Source organism: Falco naumanni, chromosome 9 (assembly GCF_017639655.2).
Source record: "Falco naumanni isolate bFalNau1 chromosome 9, bFalNau1.pat, whole genome shotgun sequence".
In the NCBI taxonomy this organism is placed as follows: Eukaryota; Metazoa; Chordata; class Aves; order Falconiformes; family Falconidae; genus Falco; species Falco naumanni.
The window spans coordinates 26,614,713-26,629,504 of NC_054062.1; positions in this window are offsets into that span (position 1 = coordinate 26,614,713).

Consider the following 14,792-nt stretch of genomic DNA (forward strand, 5'->3'; position numbering starts at 1 on the left):
TACTGGATGCTATAAAATAAACTCATACATACTTAAGTTAGGATAAACATCCAATAGCTGTTGCGGCAGATTCAGGGCCTTTAATACAGTTCATTACTAAACTTCTTCCTTTGTTGTTAAAACCACAAGTTATTATTTCTTCTGTTTGGAAGTTGTGCTTTACATTTCTTTTAGAATACATGCTCTTTGAAGAACTGTTTCTTTCTAGTGTCCTACAAACCAGAACATACAAATCACTTTGATTTGTAACTTCAAAGCCTGACTACAGAGGAAAATCATATAGGTAGATAATATTGTGTACTCCAAGGCATTAATCCATCCTATACTGCAATTCTTAATGAATAAAAATACCTACTAAATGGATATTCAGTTTAAATTATTTTGAACTGTTTTCAGTGGATGATAGTTGAGGGTTGATTGTTGCAATGATGGTTAAAAATTGTGTTATCTTTAAAATTCTGTCCATCACACACTTCTGTCGGAAATGTATGTCTTATTCAAGGTCTATCCAAGTAAAACTTGTGGTACAGTCACATGAAATGCACTACAATTATGTAATATTTCTCAAAGGTTGGCATTACATAAAATCACTATAATGCAGTATAAGAGATCATATTTAAGGTATTAAATCCATTCGAATCACATTATATCATAAGACATAAAAGGAAATAATAACTGTTTGTATCTTCCTCAAAGGATTCTACTCACTAAGTTCTGGAAAAGGATATCAACACTTGAAGAGAAGAACAGTAGAGGACTTTTCCCAGGAGGACACATCCTGTGACAAATTCTCTTGGGAAACAGTCTTTTATAGTCTTGTAGTCTCACAGAAACAGAAGAGAAATCCTGGACCAATGCACTTAAACATTAAATTATAAGGAACTTGTAAAATGAAATTGACTTGGCAGTGTTAGGTTTAGAGTTGGACTTGATGATCTTAAGGGTCTTTTCCAACCTCAATGATTATATGTTTCTATTCTATGATGTTAAGACCTCAAGTATTCTGCAATTCACTTTGCATGATCCTATTCAAATTGACAAAGGTAATTTAAATAAATGTAATCTGTAAAATAACAGATTAAACATTTTATGGCAAACACAGCTATATTCCAAATACCTCCTAATTCACTCTTTTCTCCCAAACTTCCTACAGTGTATGTTCTCACGATAGGCATCAGCTATGGCTGAATGCAGAGTCTGGAGCTTGACTAGAATAATCCAAATATTGTAACTGAACTTTCTATTCTTCTCTAACTTTGTGTTTCTCAGACAAACTTCATTTCAGTTCCTCCTTCAGGTCTTCATGCTCTCCTCCTCATGAGGGAAACATGCCCCCACCTTTCACTGTTGGCCATCACAGTAAGACAAAAGAAGTGTCTCCTTAAAAGGTTTCAGGAAAAGGCTATTTTGGAATCATGGTAGCAAAGTGGGGGGCTGTCCTCACATCAGCTCTAATACATACACAGACACAGAGAGTACTCACAGACAATAATACCCTCTGTAGTTGTTGTAAATAATATGTACTACTGGACACTGTAGAATATCATCATTCCTAACATTTAAAAATCTTACCACCCTGCTTTTGTAACACCTAAACCTCCTATGGAGTTTTGTAAATACCACAGGAATATTTTATATTTAATTTTATATTACTTTCAATTGCTCCAGAGGAGCTGAGAACAGAATTGTAACTGATCCAAGCCAGTCCTTTCTCATATAAGCAACCATTACAATACTTAAGACACGTCCTATCAAAATGCAAAGATGAGATAATTGAGGACACAAGGCTAAAACTGTTGGCAAACTGATTGAGCAACAACCAGCTGTGCTGCAGGTATAAATACCAGAACTGGGTCCTCATATAACTTGGATCTAGCCAGTCTTCTTAGCCCGAGACACAGCATAGTGTTGACACAGCCATATCATTTCCAGAGCCCATGGAAGTCAGACACATCATTTTCATACAGCATTGCCCTTTGAACTAATAAGCACTGCTAGATGCAAGACCATGCTGTGCAGATTAAAGACTCGAGTCCTAAGCTCAGAGTTCACAGTTTCAGACTGATACAAAAATGACCTAGCAAAACACACCCACAGAACAGCAAAATAACTATTCCAAACTACAGTTACAGTATCCTAGAGGAACTCCTGTGTTAGATAAAGGGTTCTCAGTGTTGTGAACACTCTCATTTCACCAGCTCTCAATCCTCGCTGAGCATCACAGAAAAAGAAGCTGTCCACTTTGCATCAAAGCATCTGAAAAGTTCCCTCAGATGGCAGATTTTATACTAGCTGGAGAGCAGTAATATGGCAATAGAGGAAAAGGTTGTTGTCAAGACAATGTTGAAAAGGGCTCTAGAGCTCAAAGAAGAGAAAGAAGATCAAAGCTTTACAATATTTTAAAGGCAGAGACATCATGTTCTGGTTACACAGGTAAAGCAACGCTTTTCTGTTACGATACTAGCGTTTTTCTGCCACCTACTGATACTTTTCAGCTCCCTCTTCTACCTGGCAGTTCACTCAAGATATTCAACAGATGAGTAGGCGACTCAGCTAGTTGCTGCTTCTGGCATTTGCATATGCAATTATACATCTCTCTGAAATTACTAGAATTTTAAAAATCCACAGCTCATTAAGTAAGCATCTAATGAACAGCCCTGTGCACAGCTGTCACTGATGGCACAGCACGTATATGGATACATATGTTTACAAGAAAGGTTGAAACAATCTTATAATGACTATAATGATCATAACAAGAAGTAGTTACTCAGGAAATTATCTTTAAAAGGTCACCATGCTACAAAGGGTTTGAGAATTGAGATAACAGACACCTCATATTATCAATATATTTTATGTCAGTTGTTTACACCGCTTTATTAATGTTTGTGTCAGTTGTTTATACCAATCATTATCACAGGCTTTATTTCCATTTAAGTTCACTGTACGACTTGGGAATCCACCAGAAAATGTTCTGGCCCTAAGGGCAACAATAAAGAAAAACACAAACATTGGTAGGAAACTCTACAGAAAATCTCCATTAAAATGGACCTCAGAAGCTATTAACTCCCAGAAAACACCCACCCTCTGCACAACAAAGTTTAAGAACCAGGAATTTCATTGCTAATCTTGGCATAAAGACAGATTGCTATGAAAATATTTATTACCATAAAAAAATAATTCCCTAATGTATGAATTTAATGAATAGGAAAGCTTCAGAAAGGGTTACAAGAAAAATCTACAAGAAAACTTGTATTCTAGAGACAGACTGAAGAAAGTCAATTTAATATAAACACAGAGAGTGTTACCAACAGCTTGTCAGTATCTGTACAACAAGAACTTATCTAGAATGGGGTTCTAATATCAGATATGGGCATACCAAAAAACAATTCCAGGAAGTTGAGTCTTGATAAATTTAAATGGGATGTACATGGCAGAAATAAACCACTGTGAATAACTAATTGTTAGGTCAACTCTTCTAGGGGTGTGATAGATACTCCATCATGATATCCAATTCTTAAATTGATTAACTGAAAGAGGAGCTATAAGACATTTTAATGAAGAAAAAGACAGAAGTTCGTATCAGCTGGCTTGTCGAAGAAAGTTACCACAAAATTTTAACAGCAGAAGTATTTCAGTGAGTGTCAGGTTTCTTGGGAAATCTCTAACTGTAGCTGAAAAGTTCAGCACTTTAGAGAACCCAGAACTTTTCCAAAACCGAAACATTTAACTGGAATAATGTCCATACCTCTTCAGTGCCATTGCCTTTGCTGACTCCTGCTCTGCCTCACAGCTTCATCTCTTCTGAGAAGTTTTGGCAGTTCAGCATGAGGGGTCACAACATTTCAGGGGATAAACAGTCCCATCTGTAGAGAATGTGTGAGAAGTCTTCCAGTCTACAAAAATCAGCATGCTAGATGCAGTACCTAATGAAAATGTTAGTTTTCAACTACATTTTAAAGTTTTTCCCCATGGCTTCATTTTGAGGACATAAAAGCTGAGGGGAAAATAGTTTATTTTCTTTAAAGTATCAGAGTATCTAGCCCTAATACCTATAAGTAAAATTTTGCAAGCTATAATAGATTTCTTATTGGATCTGGATCACATAATCTGTACTGTTAACAAATATATCTAATATGCTTCTAATTACATACAGTTAATTCAAGTGTGTTGAAAGGAGGAAGTAAAAGAGATAGCATACATAGATATGAATCAAAGTTGATACTCAACTAATTTCTTTGCTATATAAACACATAAAGGAACAAGAAAGCTGGATTCAGAAAATATTTAAAAGTCAGAGAGTAAAATTAATACAATTTGTCACATATTAGTTAAAACAAAGACTGTATCTGAAACACTAAATTCCTGAAATATTGTATGTGGTATTTCCCTCTAAAGAGGGGTGCTTGAAAATAGCAGGAGTTTAACTACCTGAAGCTGTAATTTGCAATAGCTGGAAGCACTTACACTTTTTCATATCTTCTTCAGTAAGAAAGTTAAATCTTTCTTGCAGGCATTCAAGACAAAAGTATTTTGGAATGTATCCTGCATACTATGAGAATGCAAGAGCAAGGCTGCAGGATTTTACAAATTGTCTCCATTTCTAAATAACTTTTTTTTTTTTTTTAAATGAACCTTTAATGGCCTTTGCACAAATTTCCTCAGGACTTCTGATAATATGTCTTTCTGACTGGCACCAATAGCATAAACATATGCTAGTTTGTGGCTTATCTGAGCAGAAATTATTCATCAGGCCAATGTTTTCTTGTAAAAAGATCCATACTTCTTTTACTGGAGTGAATTTTTAAAAGAATACATTAATGCTTGTTCTACTTCCTTTGTTGTATGTTTACTTGAAAACGTACATATTTTTTCTGCATCACAAAAATCAGCCAAAAAATGACCAACTGCCCTTTTCTAATAAGTAGTACTGTAAATTAAAGATGTTTCTGGCAAAATAATTTCATTTAATTTTTCTCTTTTCACTGGATTATCAGATACCTACCATCCCCATTACAGTTACTAGATGCACCAGATGTACAGAGCACAAGCAGATGAACCATACAGGATATGCAGTGTAAATCCAACATCCCACCCGCACATCAGAATTACAACCTGTATTCTCTAGGGCTCATCTGAGTACATGCAATAAACCTAATGCATCCAGAACATCCCAGAGTTACTGAGCACGCACAAGACACCTGTGCATCCTGGAAAGGACAGGACCTTTATCCATCATGGAACTGACCTTTATGTAGCTGCAGCAAAAGATACAGCTTTCTCGATTTGGTTTTATTATTCTGGTACAGAACCTAATCTCATGCAACAGTTCTGCACTGGGGTTTTAAATAACTACGATAACAACTTAAGTTTGTTCCCATGCTTTGCTTTTATCTATTAAACATTTTAAAAACACAGTTAGCCGTAACTCCCTGTTATTTGGAATCTTGAAGCCAAAGAACTTGCATGAAAAATATTAATAGTATCTAAAAGTACTCCATCTCCTAACACAGTACAATGTCTTTTCTCCTAGAAAACATGTAAAAATGTGTTATCAAAATCTGCTAACCATTACCATAATCTATTTCAACATACATGAATACCAAGGATATTTGGGATCAAGCTCAACTGCTTTGGCCCATTCAGTAAGTTTGTGTGTTACTGAGCCATCAAATTCCAGCAGTTTCTTCATTTATGTTTCCTGGCACATTAAAATAAAACCATCTAGCATTAATTGCTAAATATTTAAAGGAAGAAATGTTTATTGAATCAGAGCATTCTTATAGTGGACACAATTTTTAGAACACATTTCCAATTCTGACAGATTCATCAAGTTATCTGATTCAGTGTTATAGCTGTTTTTAAAAAATCAACTAGGAAGCACTAAGAAAACCTAAACATACAAACATTTCCCACAGTTCTTAACATGAAACCCTAACAGATGAGAATCCTGATAAACCTTAAAAATACACAATCCATTACCACCTGCGTGATGCAGAATTTATCAGCTGAGAAACAGGTGCTGCAGGAAAGTACTTCCTTCACCAGCTGCCCAAGATAAAGCTTGCATGAATTTGCCTGATATCAAAGGATATAATTTCTCTTTTTCATCTAGATGCAAAGGTACATCCAAGTCAAACTTGTTGACAGAAGAGAAAAAGCCATTCAATAAAATTGCGCATGTATATATATATTTTTAAATACATTTGAAAGGTCATCCTCTCCCCCCTCCAAACAAAGTGAAACTTCCACTTAATTTTAATTGGCCATAGCAACTACATAGCTCTCAAACAAAATCAACCCTTTGCTAATCACACAGGCATAGCACCTCACCTGCATTTTAACATCTGAATGACTGATAAGCATGTGCTTAAATATTTTCCTGAAGGAGAACGCTGTCTTGAATACAGAGATAATGGAGGGGGAAAACTGGATTCTGTAAAACCTCCAGAAAACATATAATTCACAAACAAATATTTAACCGGAAGGAACAGGTAGAGGTCAGTTATTGGCAGCCTGTCAGATCAGAGTTCAGAGAGGGATTTTTTGAGGGGAAACAGACATACCCCTTGGTACCTCCTTTCAGGATAAAGACAGTGGCATTCAGAACCCAACCCAGAATTCATCAGCTTCTTTTAAGCTCTCACCTACTATAGCTGTAACAAAACTTACTACAGAAATGGTACAGTCATGGACTTGGGCACTTCTACTACAAAGCATGTTACTTTCACTTAAAATTATTTTCTTAAGAACCATAAGAAAAAAAGTTGGGAATTTCTACAAACTGTACAGCTCTCCATACGAATCCCTAGGGAAAAAGGCAGAGCCTTAACAACCATGGACTGCTACAGAACTCTGTAAGGCAAGGGAAATTTAGACTGAAATCTGTTACAAAAATCTTAAGACAACTTATTGTAGATGGAAGCTTTCGTAAAAGCATGGTGCTGCAGGAGATCCTCAGGTCATTATGTTAATACATGATTATCATAAGCAAGTATGCCATATAACCCCTTTCAACAAATCACTCTGAAACCCTGGCCTGACAGGGTTTAAAGCTCACGTGTCTGAACTTAAACACATCCATGGACATCTGTTCTTACACCAGTGCTGTCTTAATTTAAACCAGTCTTTCCTTTTCTAGGTTTCTCTTCCTGCTCCACATAAGCAAAGCCAGGATGGAAAAGCTGCATAGCTGGTTCCCCCATCACATGCCTTGGAGCATGTGCTTCAGTAAGCAATGCTAAAGATGGGAAGGGGAAGTTGCAGCCACCTCAGCCTCCTCAGTAAATCCTTTTCTGGCCACAACTGCTCCCAGATCTGAAGCTTCTGCTCATAAGAGTTGCGTGTTCTCAACACCAGCACTTCCCAGTATTCTGGTACACCAGTTCTGTCCCATACTCATCTTTCTTGAACACAGGCAACTGGAATTATACACACTATCCCAAGGAGGGTTGTCAGATGGTCAGATGGTGTCTCTTTTATAGTGTAGAGAAAAGGGGAAACAGGGGCAGTGGGGGATGGGGGAAGCCTTATCTACCCCTGTTACAATTTAAGGAACTTGGAAGAGAAAAATCTTCTATGGCCTGAAAAAGCACAAGAAACCACAAAGTGTCCCTGATTCTGACAGACGAAGCTAAAGAAAAGGAATTTCCAAGCAAAATCTTCACGCTAATACAGATCAGTAGTCTAACAATCCAACTGTTCCAAACACAGGGCTGGATAACATTTATTATTCCTTTGTGTTTCATTCAGAAGTTTGTAAGAAGTTAATCAGATACATCTTACAAATTAATCCACCAAGTTTTCCCAGGCAACAAAGCAAGCCAAACTTAAGTGATTTGTGAGAATACAGGCACGCAAACAACAATCCCACTGGACACTTGAAGAAGCATAGCCCTGCAACCTGGGCTTCAGCATCATCTCTAAAACGATAAAGTCACCTAGTACATACTAAGGCACGTAACGTTCACGGAATTCTATACTGCAAAGGATATTGCTTTCAATACCAGGGCTATGAAATTCAAAATTAGTTTAATAGTCCTATCTAAGCTCCAGATTGTATCTTTAAATTACGACATAAGCAAGCACAATGCATTTGCACAACATATCTATTAGTAACTGAAACCTACAAATTGGCACGTAGGAAGAATTAACTTGCAGACCACAGCTAAACTCTCAATACACCCTGGCTTTTAACACCATTACTGGTAAGGGCTAAGAATTTTGGCCCGTCCTGTCTGGTGACAATTTTCATAGCATCTGGGCACTTCCCAGCCCTGCATGTGGTTATTCCAGTAATACCTCATAAGTTAATGAAGTACCACTAAGCCATTCAGTATAGAAGAGCAGAAAGACATACCCATAACAGCATTAGCCACTTTGGCATTACATTTATTTGACCTCTAAATTATTTCCAAAATCACTGTCTAGGACAGAGTTATATTTTGTAGATACAACCCTAATTTTTTGAGCTTTAATGACTTTTTGATAGCTGCAAATGCACATTTTCATAACTGAGTCATGAAAAGATCTGCACCATTACGTACAAGTGCCATTATCTAGCAGTAAATTTTTCTCAGCAATGATTTTAAATCACTTTCAGATGACTGAGGAAAAAAGTACAGAAATCTCAGGTTACTGAAAAATATTCAGGCTTATTATAGATTTCAGTTAAGAGTGCTTCTGTGTGTAACTGTAACAATTTACCCACTTAGTGGCAGTTATTTTAAGGTCCAATTTTTATCCAGATCTTAATACATTTTATGTATGATCACTGATACTGTACCTGATAACCTTTATCAAACTATTATCTGGTACTAACACATTAGTATTCTTAAAATACATTTAATTAGATTTATCAAGCAGGTGTGTAATTTAAGTGATTTTTTTAAAGATTTATATCAGTGGAACTAATCATATTTCTGTCATTCAGTTATTGACAGAATCTTTTGTTTTCAATTCTTGAGGATTGATGCCAGCCTCCCTACAAGCAATAGGATTTCTCTGAACCTTGAAGAGAGTTATATGGGGACCATGCATGGCAGAGATATTCAAAGTAAATTAGATAACTGTATCTTAAGATTCAGATCAATTTGGTACCCAAATGTCAAATATCTGATGAATATCAGGTATCACTAAAAAAAAAAAACACTGATGTGCTGGCAACTTCCTCTCCATTTAAAAATATTTTTATAAAATACTTGTAGCTTCTGAACTTTGTTTTTCTCCTCTGTTCACATCTTTTGTTGTAGATGGCAAAGGGTGGAACAAACTAATAAGTACAACAAAGTATATGCTTTGCCATGTTATTTCTTTTTGCCCACAAATCTCTGTATAATCACAGAATCATATAAGCCACACACTTTAGGACAGTTCTGGAATGGATCCAAACATTCCTTTTGCATTCATTCAGAATTTAATGGACAGATTAACTCCTCCTATAACACAAGTTGTAGCTGAAACTAACACAAGGAATTATTTCCATTTCCTTTTACCATACACTGACTGCAAAGAGTACCTAAAATGGCATTTTTTGTTAATCTCTATGAGTTATAAAAATTCTCTGGTCTGTAATATGTTATAACAATAAAGTACATATTAACTCAAGAATAATTTCTGCTGTGAAAGATCTTGGGACTACTCAAGAACCCTTATATTAGCTGATTTCTTTGTATACTACCACAACTTAATTCCAGAGAAAGCAAAGATGCAGAAAAACAGACAAGACTGTAAATTGCAATAGTCCTCTTTACAGAAAGAACAAGGCATAAATCCTAAACTGTGGAGTTCATTTCCAGTTATTCTGTGCTCAGACATGTGGTTTATAATTCACAGGAGCTGGAGAGAAAGTGAGATGAAGAGATTTAGTCAGGAAACAGAAACGAATAGCTACAGGCTAGAAGAGCGAGCAGTGGGGAAGAAAGTCAGCTAGAAATTGCTGAAGCCTGAATTTATAAGTAGGGTGGCCTAGAAGCCCAGAAGTAAAAAGCCAGAGAAGTTTTTAAAAGCTTTTCCAAACCACTGTTTATTACCGGTCCTAGCTTACAGGTAGGATACGTGGCAAGTACCTAGCTTGACTTGGTTTAAAAAAGCACAATTGCTGTAATCCCCCACTTGCTCTAAGAACAGAGGAATTGTAAAGACAGAGATTGTGTGTGAACACGCACTTACAGAATCTAAAACGCAGGCACTGTGGCTACAGCAGGACCAGGACATCTGCTTGTACCATTAAACAATGATAGTGTATACTAAATCAATGCACTCTTAAAACAGTACTTGATTTTATATTCCCCCCAAGCAAGTGCTGCTGGCGTTTCTACACAGGTACTCAGGACTGCTGGAAAGAAGATAAGAATCAATTTTTAGTCTGTCTATAACAGTTGCATGTGTGACATACAAACAAAGTGCCATGCCCCTGCAGCTCATAATCCTGCTTGTATGAAGATACAAACAACCCAAAAAGTATCTCCACATGGGCCACTTCTGTTCGTGGAATTTCCCAAGTTGGAAGGAACTCATCACCATCACAGAGTCCAACTCCCTGCTCCTCCCAGGACTACCTAACACTAAAGGGCATGAGTAAGAGCAGCATGTCGTCACACTTCAGGGCAGCTTCCTTCAGTACATGGTAATAGACCTTGTGCCCACCCTCTATTTTCCAGCCACTGTACTAACACTGTTCAGGCAGGTGCAGAGCTGAGGCAATGGGGATGGCAAAGACAGCAGCATGGGTTTCTCATTTAAAGGAGTGCAAGTATTTACCGAGGTTTGGGGGATCTCTCCTCAGCAACAAGGCCTGATACACCACCTGGAGCTACTGTTACTGCTGATGAGTGAATATGAGGAAATTAAATTCAGAAACCTCCACCTTAAACCATGGGAATTGCCACCAAGTTCAATGGGACTATTCAATGTACTCATATAAGAGTAAAAATTAATAGACTTCTAGCTGACTGGGTAAGTTTTGCTGCACAATAGCAGGAAATATGTAAATTAGTATCTTTATTGTACTACCTTCCTGTAGGTTCTGATTTACAGGTTTTTATTTGTCATCTACCAACATACTTAATGTCTTCAGTAAACTATAAAAAAAAATATCAAGAAAAGCTTTCAATGTTTTAAACAAAACAAACTCCACATTTTTTTCCTACATGTTAACTGTTTGACCAATTACTGTCACATTTTTATTAGCAAATACAAATTTAATACTTAAAATATTTAATAATTGAATAATATTTATAAATATTAATGCATTTAAATGCCCAGTTTCTGATATTTGAGATTTAACAATTATTTTTAATTTCCAAATGGATTATTTTCTGATGCAAAAATTATAAGTGTGAATTAGTCATAGGCTAGTTCCTAGCCAACAATTCTTGATAACTAAAGACATTTTTAGTGAAGAGCCCTGACCATGCTGTTTGCTCCCTCTGATGGTTACAGCTCAAATTTGTGTTTCAGAGCAGATTGCAAAGGGGGAGGGTGGAGTAGGGCGTTTCCAAATTGAGACTAGCACTTTACACAAAGAAAATAAAAATCATGACTTTTTTGCATCTACATTGTTTCTGATTTATTATAGTCATAAAAAAAATCAGACTGAAGTGAAGGCTTCTTGGTTTACACAGTACAAGAAGAGATTAATAACCAGTACAATGCTATAAAGGACCTATCACATTCAAACCAGTATTTAACATTAATCAAGAGTATTGGGTAGTACCGTACCATTAAAAAGAGAACACAGGTATTGTTCAGAGGGCTGTTTTAAGGTTTTTTCTGAAATCACCTTTTCAAGATATTTGTTTTACAGCACAGCTCAGCTGAGAGTACTTGATCCTCCTTTGATCTAATATAATCAAACTGCAAACATCCCTCAAAAATGCACAAATATTTCTTTGAAAAAATTCAAGCCTAATCACTAGATGCACATTCTCCCTTTTCAAAATGGACTCTGCTCTCATCAGCTACACTGATGCAAATCCACACTTATATTCAAAACGAAAATCTGTTACAGATGTATACCAGGTTTGCTATTAACTGAATTATCTATTTTGTACTTTTCCATTTTCATTTATATCTCAAAGACTCTTCTTTGATTAAAAAGAATAAAGACTCCACAACTTCAAAGAATTACTCAATTAAAAATACAAGTGTCCATCTGGTGTTTCGTAACTACACAGGAGATCAAAACAGTTAAGTTATATTGAAAGAAATATGCAAAAATGAACAGGTATGAATTATCAGTTTGTATTGAAAGCCCAGAGGAATAATCCAACATGAAAAGTATCATAAACAGTATATGGAAAGCATATTTGTAACTTTCATAAACCAGGCATCTCAAAACTGCTGTACAAAAGCACTTACTCTAGGACAAGAATGAAGACAGTCTTTGAGGATACAATACAACAGAGCAAATAAGAACAAACTCAAAATGTTTGCTGAAAGTATTTAATATACTTGCTCCATGATTCATGTTAAATGATACAGTATCAGGTAATGTCAAAACATATTAATAAACAAATTATGAGGACAAGCATTACACAGCTGTTTCACTGTAAATCATGTTTTAAATTTTCAGAACATGCTTCTAGTGCTGACAATTGTTCTGGCTTATCAGCTATCCACTGATGACAACTCAGAGTACTGTATGGGAGAGTACATGGGAATAATTAAGGAAATCAAACAGTACCATCCAATGAAATTTCAAGGACGCTGAAAACAAAAATAAATTGGCTTAAGCAAGGAAGACGATTAGCTGTTTTTAAAATCTGCATTACTTGCACATCCTTGACTAAAGACACAGTCTATTTTTGAAACATCTAGTTAGAAAAGAATTTGGCATTAGCTCTAGCTGTGAAGGAGATACTCAATTTAATCCATGCTGCTATCATATCTGACATTACACTCAAGTGTCAGCGAAGAAAAGCACAAGCTTTGGGAACACACCATAATTTCAAAGTACGTTTAGTGCTACTACCAGAAAACTGTGTCTAAATAGGGTTGAGTGATAATGAGAACTTGACTTGAACCAGGAGAGTCCCTCATGACCTACAGATGAAAAGGCTTACTGTACAGACCAGCACCTTTTTCTCAACCAAATAAAGTATGAAAACTTAAAAAAACAAACTTCTACAGGTGACAGACCAGAACTGTAAAGAACGGTAAATTCTGACAGAACAAAAGCAATGCATACTCTTCAAGATATGTACACTCATAAAAGATATTTTAATAAAAAAGCTGCACTACACGAGGAAAGTACATCACAACTACAAGAGGTATCCTGAAAAAGCAGTCACTGTAAAAAATGAGCTAGAAGTTAGGAAAAAAAAAAATCAAACTGCATATAAAATTCCATATAAATGTAAATCAAAAAAAGCAGATATAAACTTTGGCTGCAGAAACAGTAACAATATAAGAGTACAGAGGAATTGCACATCTATATAGCACTGACCTAGCCAACACTAACACAACTCAGGGTTCTGTATTTTAGAACACAACAGAGGAAAACAAGAAACAATACAGTAAAAAGCTCCAAAAAAAAATATTAGAAGACTGGAAAAGTTTTTGATAGAGGGATCTGAGAACTGTAAAAAATCATGTAGTATTCAAATCTTATTTCATCTTTTTAAGCAAAGAACTTAACCATGTCCACAATGACTACTCTTGTAAAGGAAGAGAAATAAGAGCCAAAAAATAGAATACAAACTACAAGTAAAATACGTTGGTGATTATGCGTGGGTATAAACTAAGAGGAAGTAGCAGATTCTCATAGAAATAGAAATAGAGCAGGACTCTTGCTTGTAAATGACTTTTAACATAGATGCAAATCAATTCAATTGAGCAACCTGAGATAGAAAGGGACTCATGCTGAAAAACAACATGCTCCACTCCCACCCCTTGCAGGAATCTATGAAACAAACCTAAAAACATTCAACACAACAGAATTTAGCTACTATTTCTCCAGTTTCAGAAAGTAATTAAAGTTGTTCAAAGTTTAGACTAAAATTATTATCATATTGTTCAAAATTATGCCATATTACAAGTTTTCAAAGAAAAAAATATATACTACTACAGTCCAGTATGACCAAAAGTCAAAAGAAACAGAAAATTTAGCAATGACCATTAAACAAAGCTTGTTCAAAACCAGAATCCAATGACATTCACTTTGAAGTAAAAGTTGTTTTAAAAGGATCCAAAAGTACTGTCTTACAAAATATCATTTTTAAAACTTCAGTTCCTTAGAGGATAGTTCCGCTAACAGTAACAAATACAATCTGTTGGGAAAATAGCAATATTACTATTTGTTTTAGTAAATTATATTTAAAGCCACTAATAGATCAGTTGGATCTTTTTCCTCTAGATGTGTTAAAACTGCGTAACTACTAGAAAAGAGCATCACTGGTTCTTTGTATTGTGTATGTAACTGTAGCCATTCATACTGACATGTAATAAGGCATTCCAAAACTACATACAGGAATCACAGTATCTTAATTATCTGAGATACAACAAAGAAGTAGTAATTTTACCTTCCAATACAGTGATATTTGGTTAAACTATAGGAAAAGGTAATATCAACAAAGCACTCTTCTTTTAAATGATCCTAAATTCCGCTCCCCCCCCCCCCGGATACTTTATTCTTTCTGGCTAATAAAAAGTAGTGTTGTAGAGATGGCCTATAAGCTAACTGTTTATAGAATACACATGACTAGTAGAAGACTACAATGGTTGATAAGAAATTGCTATAATGCACAAGGTAACAGTTCAGAGGTCCCTGAAATCAATCAGTGCCTTGCCATCCT